Raw genomic sequence first — 15,504 nt, forward strand, 5'->3', positions numbered from 1 at the left:
AAGCAATCCTTGCAGGATCTCAGGAACCCCAGCCCCACCGCACCCCCCCCCCCAGGTAGTGGGTACAAACGAGGAGGCCACAGGAGTAGCCTGCCCCAGGGGAGACGTCCTGGCCTTACGCACCAGCTATCCAAGCAAAGTTCTGAGCATCTTCCTGACCTGGAGTGTATTTCAATGATGCAGCAGGTGGAAGAAGGTCACACCTGGTCACACCGTGTACCTGATAAGCAGGCCAGGCCGAGAATAAAGTTAAATACAGAAAACCACCATTTCCTTCAAGTGGCTAGGTCACTAAACATGCAATATAAATTTATTAATACAACATCCAGAGAAGGATTCCTTAAAAATTTTTTTTAAATGTAGAGACATGGAAGGATCCAAGAATCTAACCATCATTATATCACGGTTATGAGCAAATGGCAGGTTTAAGTCACAGATGACTTAGATAAATAACTATTAAAAGCAATTTTTTTTTAAGTTTTAAAAGCTTGATCCCTAAAGATCCTGCAATATATAGGAAAAAGAAGAGGAACACACATTTGAGGAAGTGTTAATATGGCAAAACAAGTGAAGTATCTGCTTTACAGGATCAATAAAACTCCTTGAAACAAGAAGTATATAAACAATGAGAAGATAAGGCCAGAGGATGAGACAAAACAGGAGCTAAAACACAGGCAGAGACAAAACAAGAGCCGGAGAGGCAAAGAAGACATGTCAAAGGAAGAAAAGTACCAAAGCAAAATTAAAAATCTTGATTAGAAATAGGGTGCTTAATTGTCAGAGCAGAAAAATCAAATCACTGGTGCAGGAACAAGCCTTTTAAACTCTCCCAGCATGGGGAGGAGAAAAAAAAAAAAGATTAAAGCAATGAGAAAGAAGGTAATAGATACGAAAAGTAAACCCAAATAGTACAGAGGCTAAGGCCAGACAGACCCAAGAGAATGAAGAATTAAGGGCAAAGCAGAAGGCAACATTTTCAAATCTGTCCATCTAAAATATTTCCCAAGACTCCAAGCGAACGTTATGAAACATTGTCAATATCCACACGTATTATAATGACTTGTTTCTTTAAAAATATTTGAAGAGAAGAAATAAAAAGTCCTTAGAGCTTTCAGGAAGATAAAAACTGCAACAAGCTATTACAAAGAAATAAAAATCAAGATACCATACCCCTCCTACCACACACCAGAAGATAAGGGAAGAAGGTCAAAAGAGTTTTGAGGGGAAACGGCTGTAATGAAGGGTTACATCCTATCACCCAGGTACTTGGTAAAGTCAATAGAACCATGTCTTGATATGCCTGAGAACACCAAGCTTAATCCATATGAAATCTTTCTCAAAAGTATCACCAAAATATATACTCTAGTCAACCAAGATACCAATCAAAATTAAAGCTTCAGGATGAGGAAGTCCCGATAAAAAGCAGGAAAAACCAGCCGTAAGCATTAAGCACCGTAACATGTGGTAATAAATCTAACTGTTCACTCTTTCAGTCTCTCATTAAGTGAACATTCATTGATTGCTTACTAAATGCAAATCAAATATCTGTTGTAAATAGGGTAACGAAACAAATTTCCAGCAATATTAATACTTAATGAAGCAGAAGACGAACTCCAAACTGGGAAATCATTTGAACATAATTAAAGACATTTTATTAATATCCTTATCATACAAAGAACTGTCACAAATTAGTAAGTAAGGAAAGAAATAAAGGTCATAAGGAGAGAAAATTAAAACTAGATGCTCAAATTACCAAGAAAATTTTTGAAAAGTTCAAAGTTGTTTATTATCAGAGAAACTGAAATTAAAACAATAGGAGACCACTTGTTAATTCTCAAATCTTAAAAATTATGCTAGTTAGTAGTGGGAAAGGTTTAGTGCAGGAAGTTCCCTTAGACGTAATTGTGCGAGTATAACTGCGTCATCTTTCTGAAATTAATAACCTTAAAATGTCCATTGTATCTCTAAGTTAAAGATTTTGCCACAAAAAAGATTTATAAACACTGATGTCTTTAGAAAAATCTAAATGTTCAAAAATATGACTTCAGGTAAATATATGATACATATATATATAGTATGTAATATTGTGCAGCCATTGAAATAATGTGGTGAAGGGCATTAAATGCTGGCAGAGGCGTTCATGGTAAGCTATTACATAAAACAAAATCAGCATATTTTTAACCTCTAGTGTAATTCTGTTTACAATATTAAATGCATTAAGGTAATGAGAGGAAATGTGCCAAAAGTTAAAGGTGAGATTATCTTTAGATGGTGAATTTATGAGAGATACTTCTTTCTTTTTTATGCTTTTATGTATTGTGGCAAAGACTGCCAGCTATTTCCCAATATTCAATCTTCCTTTTCTTCTTACCATAATGGAACCACTAATTTTACCTGAGCACGTGACCACCTGAAGTTAAGACTAAATTTTCTAGTTCCCCTTAAGTGTCTGAGCACAAACTAATGGAATTTAAATGAAAGTGATGTATAAGACTTCTAGGAATGTCCAGAATATTCTTTTTCTCTTTTCTGCTCCTTGCTGAAAGGTGACTGTGAAGGCTGGAGTGAAAGCAGCCATTTTAGACCATGAGGTGAGATCAATGTTTGAGGAGGGCATCCTAATAACATGGAAGGAGTCCAAGTTCTTGACACCATGGACCACAACATCAGCTCTCAACTGCCTAGCTCAGCATAATATGGGTCAGAAATCAGCTGTCATCATAAGACACTTGAATCTCATATTCTAACCAATATGCAACTCTTTCCAAAATTTCCACCATGATCCCTCATTAATTTTATGGGAGAAAAAAAAATAGCATTAAAAGAAATAGAAAAGGAGGTTTAACTGAAAGTAGTTTGTTTTCTGACCTAACTTAGACACAAGTAGCCAAAGAACAAACAAAAATAAATAAATAAAACAAACTATAGATTATTTTCCCTTATTTCGCTTGTTTATTTTTTTAAACAAGTAGAATTGAGGCAATATCTGTTTACATCCTGCCTCCACATCACTGCTGTCATTTTCTTTGCTGGATATAGCACGAAACGAAGACTATTTCATTGTTTACAAAAAATCTGAACAGAGGGTTGACTTAAAACAGCTTCCTGCTGAAGGAAGGATCAGAGAATATTGGTTACACTCCTTCACCACCTCCCAATGCAAACTTGAAACACCAGATGACTTAAAACCTGAGAGTCAAAGCGCTCTCTTACCCAGCATGGCCAGATGACCTAACCCAGGTCTCAGGGTGTGGTTATATACAACCTTGTCCCCAAACAAGGCAATAAAAGTGAAGATTAAGATCATAAGGGAAGAAAGCATGATTTACACGCTTTAGATTGCTTCTATTTCATCTTTATCCTCTTCCCCTCTTCATTATAAACTAAAACTGGCAGGAAGGAGAACACTAATGCTGGACACACAGCTGACCCCCAAAGTAGGTGTTATTCACGCCGCCAGAGAGACTGTGCTACATAGAAACAGTACATTCTGAGAGATCACGTGACTGGTATCAGATGCGAATCAATGTATCTAATAGTTACAAGGTATGAAATATGAAATGACAGCTTCAGCATTTGAACACTTAAACATTTTCTGTGTTTCTTTAAATGTTCCCAGGTCAGATTTTCCTATGATAGTTTATCCAGTGTTTTCTTCTTTAATGAAAATGACAAGTAGCTGCAAAACATACTAGGGATACATAATAAAGTGAAAAATCCAACATCGCTAAATCTCCGAACTACTAAGTAGACAGCATTTAGAATACTGCCTGTTATTGTAATATATATATGCAATATCTTCCACAACTAGAATGTTAATAAAAGGAAGGGAGACTTCTAAATGTAAACACGTATTTGTTGAATGATAAGCATATCGGAGTTTTTTGTTGTTGTTAATTTGAAAGGAAAACTAAGAAAAAAGTAAAAGACAATAATTAAAAACAACCATACCAAGAAAATAACCCTGGGGAACATCTTCATACAAATTCTGCCTATACTTTTGAGGACTTTTTTAGGCTAAAGACACAAAGCCAACTTGGAAATGAGTTAAGGAGCAGAAAGAAGGGTTACCTAATGGATCTCTTTGTGCAGATCTTTGTTCTTTGATGCGTAAAGATTTATTGGTAAAATAAGTCTGAAAGTTTAAAGGTATCTAGTAAACAAACATCCTTATTTCCTATGCACTTTTAAAAGTCTGATCTTCGCTGCTGAATTACTCACTGAACAGAATTCATGGTGTCTACCATAAACTGATTTTCAAAAATAATTTAATCAAGCAAATAGCACAAGGCAAAAAGGGGGAAAATTGCTTTAAAAGGAGTCCTACGTTTACTTACATGACATAACTTATTTTTAAATATAAATAAAAAGTCACAGTGATTTGAAGTCAACAATGGTGACCCAAGTATAACCCACGGGCTTCCTACAGTATATGTACCTTTTCCTAAGATGATATTCTTCATTAGCTGTTTTTTTTTTTCTTATTTTATTGAGTTATAGTCAGTTTATAATGTCATGTCAATTTCCAGTGTAGAGCACAATTTTTCAGTTATACGTGAACATGCATATATTCGTTGTCACATTCTTTTTCACCGTGAGCTACCACAAGATCTTGTATATATTTCCCTGTGCTATGCAGTATAATCTTGTTTATCTATTCTACATATCCCTGTCAGTATCTACGAATTTCGATTAGCTGTTTTCTAGATTTCCAACAGGACGCTGCTTTCAGAGCTAAATGCAAACTTTCAAAAGAAATATGCTGACATTGTTTACCCTAATTCTTTATTCAATTTTCAAAGCCATCTTACCCCCAAAATAAGACTTTTATTTTTAGAAGGGTTGTTAGTTTTTTTGTCTAGCCAGTGCAGAAGGACCCCTGAACCGGACACACAGACCCGAGAAGAAGTAGCCGCCCGATGGGCCGAGGGTAACGTGACGTTCTCACGGCGGAAGCCTAACCTTCCTGCACTCCGGTGTCTCCTGATCCTCAGTGGAGAAATGGCCTTATTCAGAAATGTAATGTGTGATCCAAAGAAGGAAGTGAATCTGGCTTGCTGTGAGCCCTGTCTGTGGGGAGAACGGTTCCCCTGCTTCAGGCCTTGGCCAAGCCATGTTCAGTCTGAAAAAGGAACAAATAAATCCATCCTCCTTCATAGTTTTCTTTTTATTTGTAATTAAACACCTAGGGTTTAATGACCTAGGTCAAAAAGTAGGGTTTCAAAGCAGAATTTAATACAGCACAGTGGATTTCTGAAGATAAATCCAATTTTATACTTGCACAAAACAAGTCTTTTTATTTTCTGGAAGGTGGTGCAGGTTCAATATGTAAAACCGAGATTTTTTTTTTTTTTTTTTTTTTGGCAGTTATCTAATCCAGGTCATTTGACAGCTCATTGATACAGTATTTCTAGTTTTAAAAAAGTTAAGTGTAATATTGAGAATTCAAGGATTGCACGTCTTGGGGAGTGATGGAAATGTTGGGTATCTTGATTGTGGTGGTGGTTTCACTGGTGTATACACATCTATCAAAATCCATCAAAGTGTACATCTGAAATGTGTCTAGTTTACTGTACAGGAACCAGACCACAATAAAGGTGTTAAAAAATTAAGTGTAATACCCTCTTTATTAAAAATATTAAATAGATACGGTATAAAATTAAGAGACTCACTCTCACTCCATCCAGTTCTCCCACTACCATTCTCACCATATGACCACTTATATTATTTTTAAAGCATTTGATTGTGAAATATAACACATATAGAAACATGCACTTTAAATGTAACCTTAAAAAATTTTATAAAGTGAATACCTAGATAAAGAAATAGAACACTTCCCAGCACCCAGAGGAACCCTCATTTACCTTCCTGATCCTTACCTGACACCCCCAAACTAAAGGTCACTATACCCCCGCCCCCCACTGAAGATAACTTGCAACCTGCCTCCTCGGGTCATTCTGTCAGTGTTTCTCCTTTTACACCAATCACTTCACTTTCATCCCTATTCTCCATGGTTTATTTTTGCCTATTTTGTCATTTACATAAATGAACTCACATCTCTTTGATGTTATGCATTATGCTCTGTATAACTTTCCTTACTCAACATTATGTTGGAGAGATTCATCCGACTGAGTGTAGCTGTGGTACGTTCGCTTTCACCTCTGTTCTTTTCTATGATTATACTGTAGCTTATTTACTTTTGTTCACAGAAAACATAATACTGACCATTTTAACCATTTTAAGCCTACAGTTCATTACTATTACAAGTTTCTGTTTCATGCGTCTCAAGGTCTTCTATATCCATGTTTCTCTGGAGTGTGATGGTCTCCCCTATCAAAGAAGGTCTCAGCTACTCGAGCGCTACGACACTGAACATTGACGTGCATGTGAACTTCTCATGAGCCTTCGAAAAATGAAAATTCTGATTCAGAAGGCCTGGGCTACGGCCTTTTCTGCACTCCTCACACACTCCCAGCTGGTACCAAAGCCGCAGATACAAGGACACACCTGCAAGCATGGTTGATACGAAACATTCACAGCAACTTAAGACATTCAAAGCAAATCATCAAGTAAAATGATCATAATATTTGTTTATTTCAAATAATCCAGATTTAGGATACTATGCTCAAAACACCTTTCCTTTGGTGGGTGGCTCAGGAAGATGGCACCCTCATATAAAAATGACTCCATGTATAATTTTCATGAGTGCAAAGGGAATAAAACTCTCGTAGAAATGCAACGTAATGAATGGTGAGCTACGCAGGAGTGAGGTCAAGATCAAAGTCAAGGATGTAGCGATCCAAATCCTTAATTCTACTGACACTTTTCATGCAAGGGCTATGGGTGTGTCATTGAATATGTGATTTCCTTACTGCTCTGGTTCTGGATGCTAAGGTTAAGACTGTTGTTGGAGAGCCTGTCCCCAACAAAATCCATTGACTTTACTTACATCATGTTTTAACCAGTGAAACCAACATGTTCTAGGCAAAAGTTCAAATGGAAAACCAACAGAGTCTAGACTTTATAAATATTATGCAAAATCTCATTTAAGGTCAAAATCCCTCAAAGAGAATGTTCAATAAGAACAAAGCCAAATGAGGAAACTCCCCTTGGATGATATAACAACCAAAGCAGCAAGTTCCCTCTGCTGATAATACTTACCAGGCACTGACCAAGGGCTGTCTATATGGTTGCTCACCTAACCCTCAAAACCCATGGTCCAAGGCAGGTATCTCAAGCAGTGCTCTACACACAGTAAAGAATACAGAGGAAAATCTAATGATTCCTTGTTATTCTCGCCCGTGAACAAGATGGGTGCTCATAAAAAAAAATTCAGTGTGATTCAATTAATAGCATTGGAAAGTAAAACAGAAAGCTCGCTCCACCTGGGGATGTTAATCTGATGTAATTCTGCCTTTTAAATCAGCGAGAATTCCTGCAGAAACACATTGTGGAAAGGAAAAAACCCACAAATTTTAAGCATTCTTTATTTTAGCTACTGTTTTTTTTAAGTTTTGCTTTCAAATCATTAAAGATGCTGAGTTTGTCAAGATTTGAAGATACTAATTACTATATATAAAACAGATAAACAACAAGTTTCCACTGCATAGCACAGGCAACTATATTCAATATCTTGCAGCAACCTACAATGAAAAAGAATATGAAAAGGAATACATGTATGTACATGTCTGACTGAAACATTACGCTGTACCCCAGAAATTGGCACAACATTGTAAACTGACTACACTTCAAATAAAATAAATGCATACATAAATAAAAAGATGCTGGGGTTTTCAACGATCTTGGTAGGATGTCTTATCTGAATGTTCCCTTTTCCCTTTAGTTTAGTCAATCTCAGAGCAAGAAAAAACAAATCAAGAGGAAAAATAAGAATTTCCCAACAACAAAAAAGTCAAGGAGGTGTGAATCTTCTTTCTGATTCAGCCTGTAAGTGGTGATGACAACAAAAAATTGGGAAAAACATGGGACCCTTGACATGGGCAAGAGCTAAGAGTAAAAAAAATAAAAGACAGCTTGTTCAGTTAAATATCCTTCTTCCAAGCTGAGCTCACACAGGCAGCTCCACTCTTCCAGAAAGCTTCCCCACAGCGACAAGACACCACCTTCAAAGGCCAGAGGAGCAACTTTCTGGGCTTTTGCCAAAAATCCTGCACTGACTTTCAGGTTAATATAAAGAGTGAAAACTCCCTTGCAGGATACATTTTTTAAAAGAGCAAAAACAGTAAAATACAAACTACAACATAAGCAAACAAGGAAGCAATGACGCCTGACTTAGTGCAGCAACTCTGACAGCTCAGAACAGAAGTTTCTGGGCGGAGAGTTGCTATGAGTCACTGTTTGACTTCAAACACCAGTCCCACCCCCAAGCCAATGGCTGAGTCCAAACTTACTGAGAATTCTCGTCCATAAAGTCAGAAAGAAACAAGTTGAATAGGTTTCCTTGTGGTTTCTCTTATCTGGGAAATACAGACACGCCCTCCCAGTGAGGAAAACGGGAGAGACTGATTCTCTCGAAAACAGAAGAGGGATCCAAGCTGTGCTTCAGAGTGAATTAAGAAAGTCACTCAAGACTGAGGACGTCCCCCTACAGGAAGGGATGCCTTCCTCCTCCCTAGTACAGGGCGTTCACCAAAATGTCAGGAGGGAAAACAGACCCCAGCATCCCGAGGAAGAATGCTATGTGGCCATCAGACCCCTCTGGTCTGCTTTCCGAAGAGAAACAGAAAGAACTACGAACACTTAGCTCTCAAGCCACAGCATGTGAAGAGAAAACACTCTGGTCTCAGATAAAGGAAGAAAGTCAAGAAGTCACCAATACTTCATCAGAAAAAAAACAGAATGTTGGAAAGGGCCATTCAAGCAAGATGGAGGAAAGAGCAAAGCAACTATGCCAAACACCCCAGTCTAGAGGAAAATAAGGAATTTTTAAAGCATCTGGGCATAAAAAAACAAATAACAAAGAAATAGCAGGGGAAGATCAGCTTCCCTTAGACTTCTGCAGGGTGACATCTAGAAACCATGGAGCAGCGGCTACAAATGTGACCCAAGAATATCCAACTGAGGCACAGCATCATTCATGTTTAAAGTGATGGTGGCAAACATGGGGGACCTCATGAAACACATGCGCCTATGAGCCCTTCCGAAAAATATCTTTAGATAGACTTTGACAATGAAACAGAGCCAATGTAGAGACGAAGGTAAACAATTTAGAAATGCAAAGGCATGGTGAATGATGGATGGAAAACACTGAATGCCTTGAAATATTGTGTGACTACTAATCAAACATGGAAATTATGGTTCTAGGACAACGTGAATGTTGTCAGTATGCACAATGTCAACATAACACAAGTAACAAGTATCGAGACGTGGGGACAGGTGGAGAGGGTGAGACACCCTAGGGGGTACATGTCTTCATGCTTCAGAGAGAGGCATTCAATACAAGATCGAAATTTTAAGGCTTCTTGTAAAAATCGTACCCTCAGAATGATCCCATTTTTATAAAACTATATTCAACCGTTCTATCTATATTTATATCTGCATATATGCTTAGAAGTATTTTTGGAATGACATTAACCCAGTGTTAATGATGGTTACTTCTGGGTGTTGGGATTTCAGGTGATTTAAAAAAAAAAACTTGATTTTTGTGCTATTTTCATTACCTGGCATGCAAGTATACATACACACACACGTGTGTGTAATACAAAAACAACGCCATGGTTTAAAAAAATGACAGAAAACAAATATGAAAAGTTGTGAACCCTGGTTACTTACCATTTAAAGTAAGTTTTTATATCGAAAGTCCCAATTAAGTTCTCCTGTCTTCATTCATCAAATGTATTAATATGTGATCCCCCCTCACCCCGGTATTTCTCTTTCTGTCACTTTCAACAGTGTTTATAGGTAGAGATTATCTTTACATCTTCTATGTTGTTACCTCTGTGAACTACTGTTATCTGAACGTAACAGCTTTGCCCAAGAACATCTTATACAGAAGAGCTGACATCAGAACCCAGATCCGTCTCATGCCAGTGCCCGTGGTACTTACATCATAATCTTTTAGGAACAATTTATTTTCTTACCATTTTTTAAAAAAATTAATCTATGAAGAAAAGTAATACTTTTGAAGTCTGCTGGAAATCAACTCATAAAATAAATGGAAATTGTTACCACCCCTAAAATCCAGTATTTTAAAGGAGTTTTGAAAAATTCATACCATAAGGGAGCAGCTCTGTGCCTGGGTTCAGCCAATGGGGAGCCTGCCTGCTTATGGACGTTCTCAGGCTGCAGGCTTTTGAAACGGAAAAATGGTAGCATTTCACTGATTTACTACCTATGTTACCACCAAATTGGTGAATTATTTTCCACTGTAAAAGTTTAGAAGCAAATTACTGTTGCCAAGTGACATATGTGTAAAATTGAGTCCCCGTCTTAAAACAAGTCAAACGTGCAATCAGAAATGAGTTTAAAAAGTAATTCACTCTTGCCAATTTCAATTTTTGCAACATTCAGATTCAAGTCCATCAGAGCCAAAAATAAGTAGTTGTTGGTTAATATTAATGAAATAATAAGCCAAGTCATAAACGAGACAAATACTATGAAGTGATTAAATTACCTTACCAAATGTCTTTAAACAGAAATTTGGATTATTTGCCAGCCTCCCCTGTTAAAATTTAGTTTACCCAACATTAATGATGGTCATTTCTAAAGGGTCAAATTTGAGGCAACTTTTCTCATCTCTCTGATAATCTTTATTTTCCATTTATTGCTCCTTCTTTAACTGGTTTCAGGAACTGTTGTTACATGTTTATTGTTCCTGCTTAACTCTTATTTCTTCTCCTTTGAGTTTCAAAATTCTATCGCTGAGTGAATAATTCCATTGAAAACAGGGAAGTCACACATGCATGGTATCTTCATCACTAGATGTGTGGCAATCCGAGGAAGTACAAATGCAAACAGTAGTACAACAGAGCTGTGTACTGATTACAATGTTGCCCGTTTCAGCAATTACATTTAATTCCTCAGGGACTTTAAATTTGTCTACTTCTTTAACTAAAAATTGTCACCCCAAATTTGAGACAAGCAAAAGGCATTCAACACCTGGCATCTGACAGAAATGGTATGAGCACATATTCCCAGCTGGTTCATCACTATCAACAAACTCAAACTTTGGAGAAAATAATAGAAAACGATGTGGAAATCAGTTCCGAGTTTATTTTCCCAATTTGGATGTACTCAAGGACAGTCAGGAAAATACACTTCTCCATTAGGAATTACTGTTGTTTCAGATATAATAGCACAGGAGTGAGATAAGCCTTATGAAGACTGGTGTTGAAGAAAAGAAAGGGAAAAAATTCAAATATGGTGGTTACAACGATTCTGCTGTATCGATTGCCTTTACCAGAACCATTATCTTTTGGACCTTCCCAAGATGCTGCTGGACTAACAAAATGTGTCACATTACCTGCATTCACTTTAACAATGCCAATACTACATTGGTCCAGCCTTCATACATCCCAAGGCACAAAAGATGTACTCTTATTCTCCATACGCACAGTAACTACTTCCCAATGCTGAAAACAATCTGTCCCAAGAAATATGTTCTTAGTTGGTGTTTCTTGCCCTCTTTACCCAAACTCAGTTCTTAAAGGGCAAGCACTGGGTGTTTCTCAAATCACTGAGCTCAGTTTCCTTCTCTTCTTTTCTTTCTTTTCGTTTTTTTTTTTTTTTTTTTTTTTTTTTTTGCTCTGAAGACTAACTTGATCAAGGACTTAAAAGAATAAAACTCTAGGTCATTAGGCACCTGAGTGCTGTTGTGCGTGATACCAAAAAGAAAGAAAAAGTTTGAAAGGATGAAACCAATGCACGTATCAAAGAGTTCTTAGTCATTATTCCTTAGAAATCCTTCCCTGCCCACCTCCTCCCTCTTTCTTCAGAGTCTATGTAGGTGGAACGGGCTGCCTGATTAATGCAGTCTGATTATATAACTTCACTTCTTCTTTTACAAGATGTTACACCAGGGCGACCTCCTTTTGTCCCTGTTATGTAATTGGGCTGTAGGATGCTTAAGCCCATACACCGACATAAATATTCACTTTATTTCTGTCTTGCTTGATTCCAAGACACTCAAGCTCTAATTTTACACTTTTAAGGACAACTTTATCTTTGAATACAAGACACTCTGCCTTCCCTCTGTTCTCGATTAATCAGACAATTTGTAAGTCAAAACTCTCCTATGCCCCAGGTATTTGATATGCTATACTTCTTAGATAATCTTCTGCATAACTTTCTCTACCTTACATCAAAAGAGAATCTAAAAGTATTAACAATGAAGGAAACAGAGAATAACCATAAATCTAGAGCAATATAAATTGTTTTCCTAACATAAATTTAATTGGATTCTCAGGTTTTAATTAACTTTAGAATATGGACTTTTAACTCTACCAAGGGTGACAATGGAACAGTGGGATTCTGTGATTATACTGGGGACGGAAGCGGCCAAAACTTCATGAAAGCTCAAGGTATAGTATTCAGATTGCCAGAAGTTTCAATCATATAACCTCCTATTGGATGCCTTAAATATTAACATTATAAAATCAACAAAAAATGATGAAGAGATTAGACTAAACCCCAGGAGGGGAAAAAATGGGAGGAAGCCAGAATGTTATTATCCCTGTTTCTTTTTTCTTTTTTTCTAACATTTCTTCTAGGCAAACCAAAGCTTCAAAGGGAAAGATTTCTCCCACTTTCAGTGAAACTTTCTGTAAAGAAAAAATTTTAAACATCAAACAAAACACAATGGTATGGCAAGTTACACCCAGCCCTGGTTGAAGAACGTTCAGTATTTTCACCCTGAGTTTAGGCACAACAATGCATTCTACTGTGTGGCGTGGGGGCTGGTGTCTGCTGTGGATAATTTCTTCCATATTTGCGTAGGTTTGTTTTGCTGTATCAGCAGAAGGGGTACAAGATGGACGGGGGCCAATTACATAACAGCAGCTCTACAATTTTTAAACGCTGTTATATGACTGAGGCACTTAAGCCAAAGACAGATGACTTACTGCAAACGCTACTGACAGAAATAAACAAGGATCTTCTACCAGTTTTCACCTTCAACAAGTGGAAGAACCAAAGCTGGATTTTAATCACAGATATCAAGATTAGCACACATCTGAGGGCAAGTTCAAGGAAAAAGAATTTCAAAATCTTAATCATTCTCATCACTAGGTTTCCTTTGCAAAATTCCATCCTCTTTTGTTTCTTTCCCCCGGATTAATCAATCTGTTGCTTGATCAGTCATCAATCTGTCTATCTAAACACATCTGTCTCCCTCATTAAATGAAGATGCGGTAATACATGTGAACATCTGTATGCAAAGTTCTCCAAACAATGTCTGGTATCAACAGTCTTGGAGGTTCTCATGCCCGTTTATCCACACCCATCATTACTTTGTAATCAGTGTCCACCTTCATTGGAATCGAAGACGGCTAACATTTTTCCTTCCCCTTGAACTTTTCAAATTCCTGAAGGAAACATTTTTGAAAACAAAAAAAAATTTTAAAGAGGAAATACAGAGTGTATTTCAGCAAGTAAAAAGGAGGAAAAAGAAAAATGAAGTGAATAAAGTCAATTCAATGTGATTAGAAGACTGATTATTGGAGAGGATTTGTTTGCACACATTGGTCTTCTAGCATAAGTGTGTGAAGTGGGTTCACAGGGTTTTGCAAAATCCCCATCAGTGTTTGATTTTCATTAAGAAGAAATGGTTGTTTTGTTAGATTAATTAATCACCCTGGCTACTACCCTAAAGAGTATTATTTTACCAACTTGACCCAACATTGACTCAAAAATCCATGTAAATTTTACTCCTGATGTGGCACCAAGAAAACAGTCATTTTCAACTTGAATCTACAATCTGTCAATCTTAATACCTGAGAATGATTACAGCTCAGTAGAATTAAATAAAATTAGGTGACTTTTTCTTTTTAAGAAAAGTATCTACATTTCACACAAGAAAGAGTGTTTAAATCATTATTTATTCCTCAAAGCTTACTAATTTTCAAAGCATATTTCGCCATATGCTTGAAGTAACATTTAGAAGAGGAAGTCAAAATATAATGTTAAAATGAAGTGAGCATTCCTTTATCTTACTGAGCTGATGTGATGAAAGCCAAAAATCTGTCTTCATATCCCCTGGATACAGATACGAAACTTATGTTTCAATTTCAACTAAATGATAGAAATAGTATGTGACAAAATCAGTTTTTGAAAAAAAAATAGTAAGCAACAATAATCCATGTTTGAAAAAAATAGTAAGCAGAAAATCAGCTTTCTTTATTACTCCATTACTGTATTTTACTGGTACTCTGGACAAATAAAAAACATCTCTGTCACATTACCACATTTAACAATTCTCAACATAACCTCTCACAACAGGAACATTATTTCTATTTTGCGTTTGAAGATACTGAGACGCGAGTTAAATGATCTACCTATGTTCTCAGGAGTCAGAGTCAAGTCTAAATAAGCATTTCTACACTCTCTTCTGCGGCTGTGTGGTTGCTGTGAAAATATAACTAGGCTAGCCTGAGAAAAAGCCAGAGCTAGCCTGCTGGAAGATGAAGTTCCCTGTGAAGCAGAGTCTAATCCTCTCAGATTAGGCTCAGCCACATGAGCTCCTAGCCAAGTTCAAAGACACCTAGCCAACCCAGCTGTCTGCAGAGGCTTGAATGAGTCCTGCTGAGACACACTCAGATCAGTGGGACCACCAGAGCCAGACTGTGAGAAGCAATAAATGATTGTCATTTTAAGACGTGAGTTTTGGGGTGGATTGTTATGCAGCATTATTGTGGCAAAAGTCAACTGATACACTATTCAAAGTTGCCAACACACAAAGCCTTGACATTGTGATTGGCTGATCAAGGAGAATCTGGAGGTTCAGCAAAATGTTCACCCAGCATTTGACCAAGTAAGGGACCTAAAAAGTTAAGCCATCTTACTTAGATTCTATATAAATATCCAGGTTAATATGGTTATTTATACAACAAAAAAGTAATTCTCCACCCTAATCCAATGACTATTTCTACCACAACACTTGAATGATTTCCTGATAGAGATTGTGGAAAAAATAAAAAAAATAAAACAATGGTTCAAAAATCACTAAAAACTGTTCTTTCTGTCTTGGCAAATATTCTTGCTGTTAAGTCACTGTGGCAGTGAAAAGATTATGATTCTGTTAGTAATATTGTGATGACCTAGTAAACATGATTGAAAATGGATACATGTGTTCATGCTCCACAGTTTTCTATTTTAGAAATTACTGAAGTGCATACAGTGCAGAACCAAAAACGGTTAAATACAGGATAATATTAAGAGATTAAGATGTAAACTTGGGATATTATCTAGCTACCACAATGGTAGGTGCTCCAAAAACATTTTTGAAAGGATAAATTAAAGGATGAAAATGGTTTTAGTTACGGAAGTGCT

The 15,504-nt window shown here is 36.9% G+C and overlaps 1 protein-coding gene across 8 annotated transcripts in view; it reads right to left on the bottom strand.

Moving 5' to 3' along the window:
* The window catches only part of PLCB1 (phospholipase C beta 1), a 648,142-nt gene that overhangs the window by 513,142 nt on the left and 119,496 nt on the right, over positions 1-15,504 (bottom strand). Inside the window, exon 1 of one of the 8 annotated variants that reach the window (XM_074346939.1) lies at positions 8,412-8,489. The exons of the other annotated variants lie outside the window; for them this stretch is intronic. The gene's annotated coding sequence lies outside the window, so the exon portion shown is untranslated. Of the gene's footprint in view, positions 1-8,411; positions 8,490-15,504 lie in introns of those variants that run through there. 8 annotated transcript variants of the gene reach the window in all.

Source organism: Camelus bactrianus, chromosome 19, assembly GCF_048773025.1.
Source record: "Camelus bactrianus isolate YW-2024 breed Bactrian camel chromosome 19, ASM4877302v1, whole genome shotgun sequence".
Lineage (NCBI taxonomy): Eukaryota > Metazoa > Chordata > Mammalia > Artiodactyla > Camelidae > Camelus > Camelus bactrianus.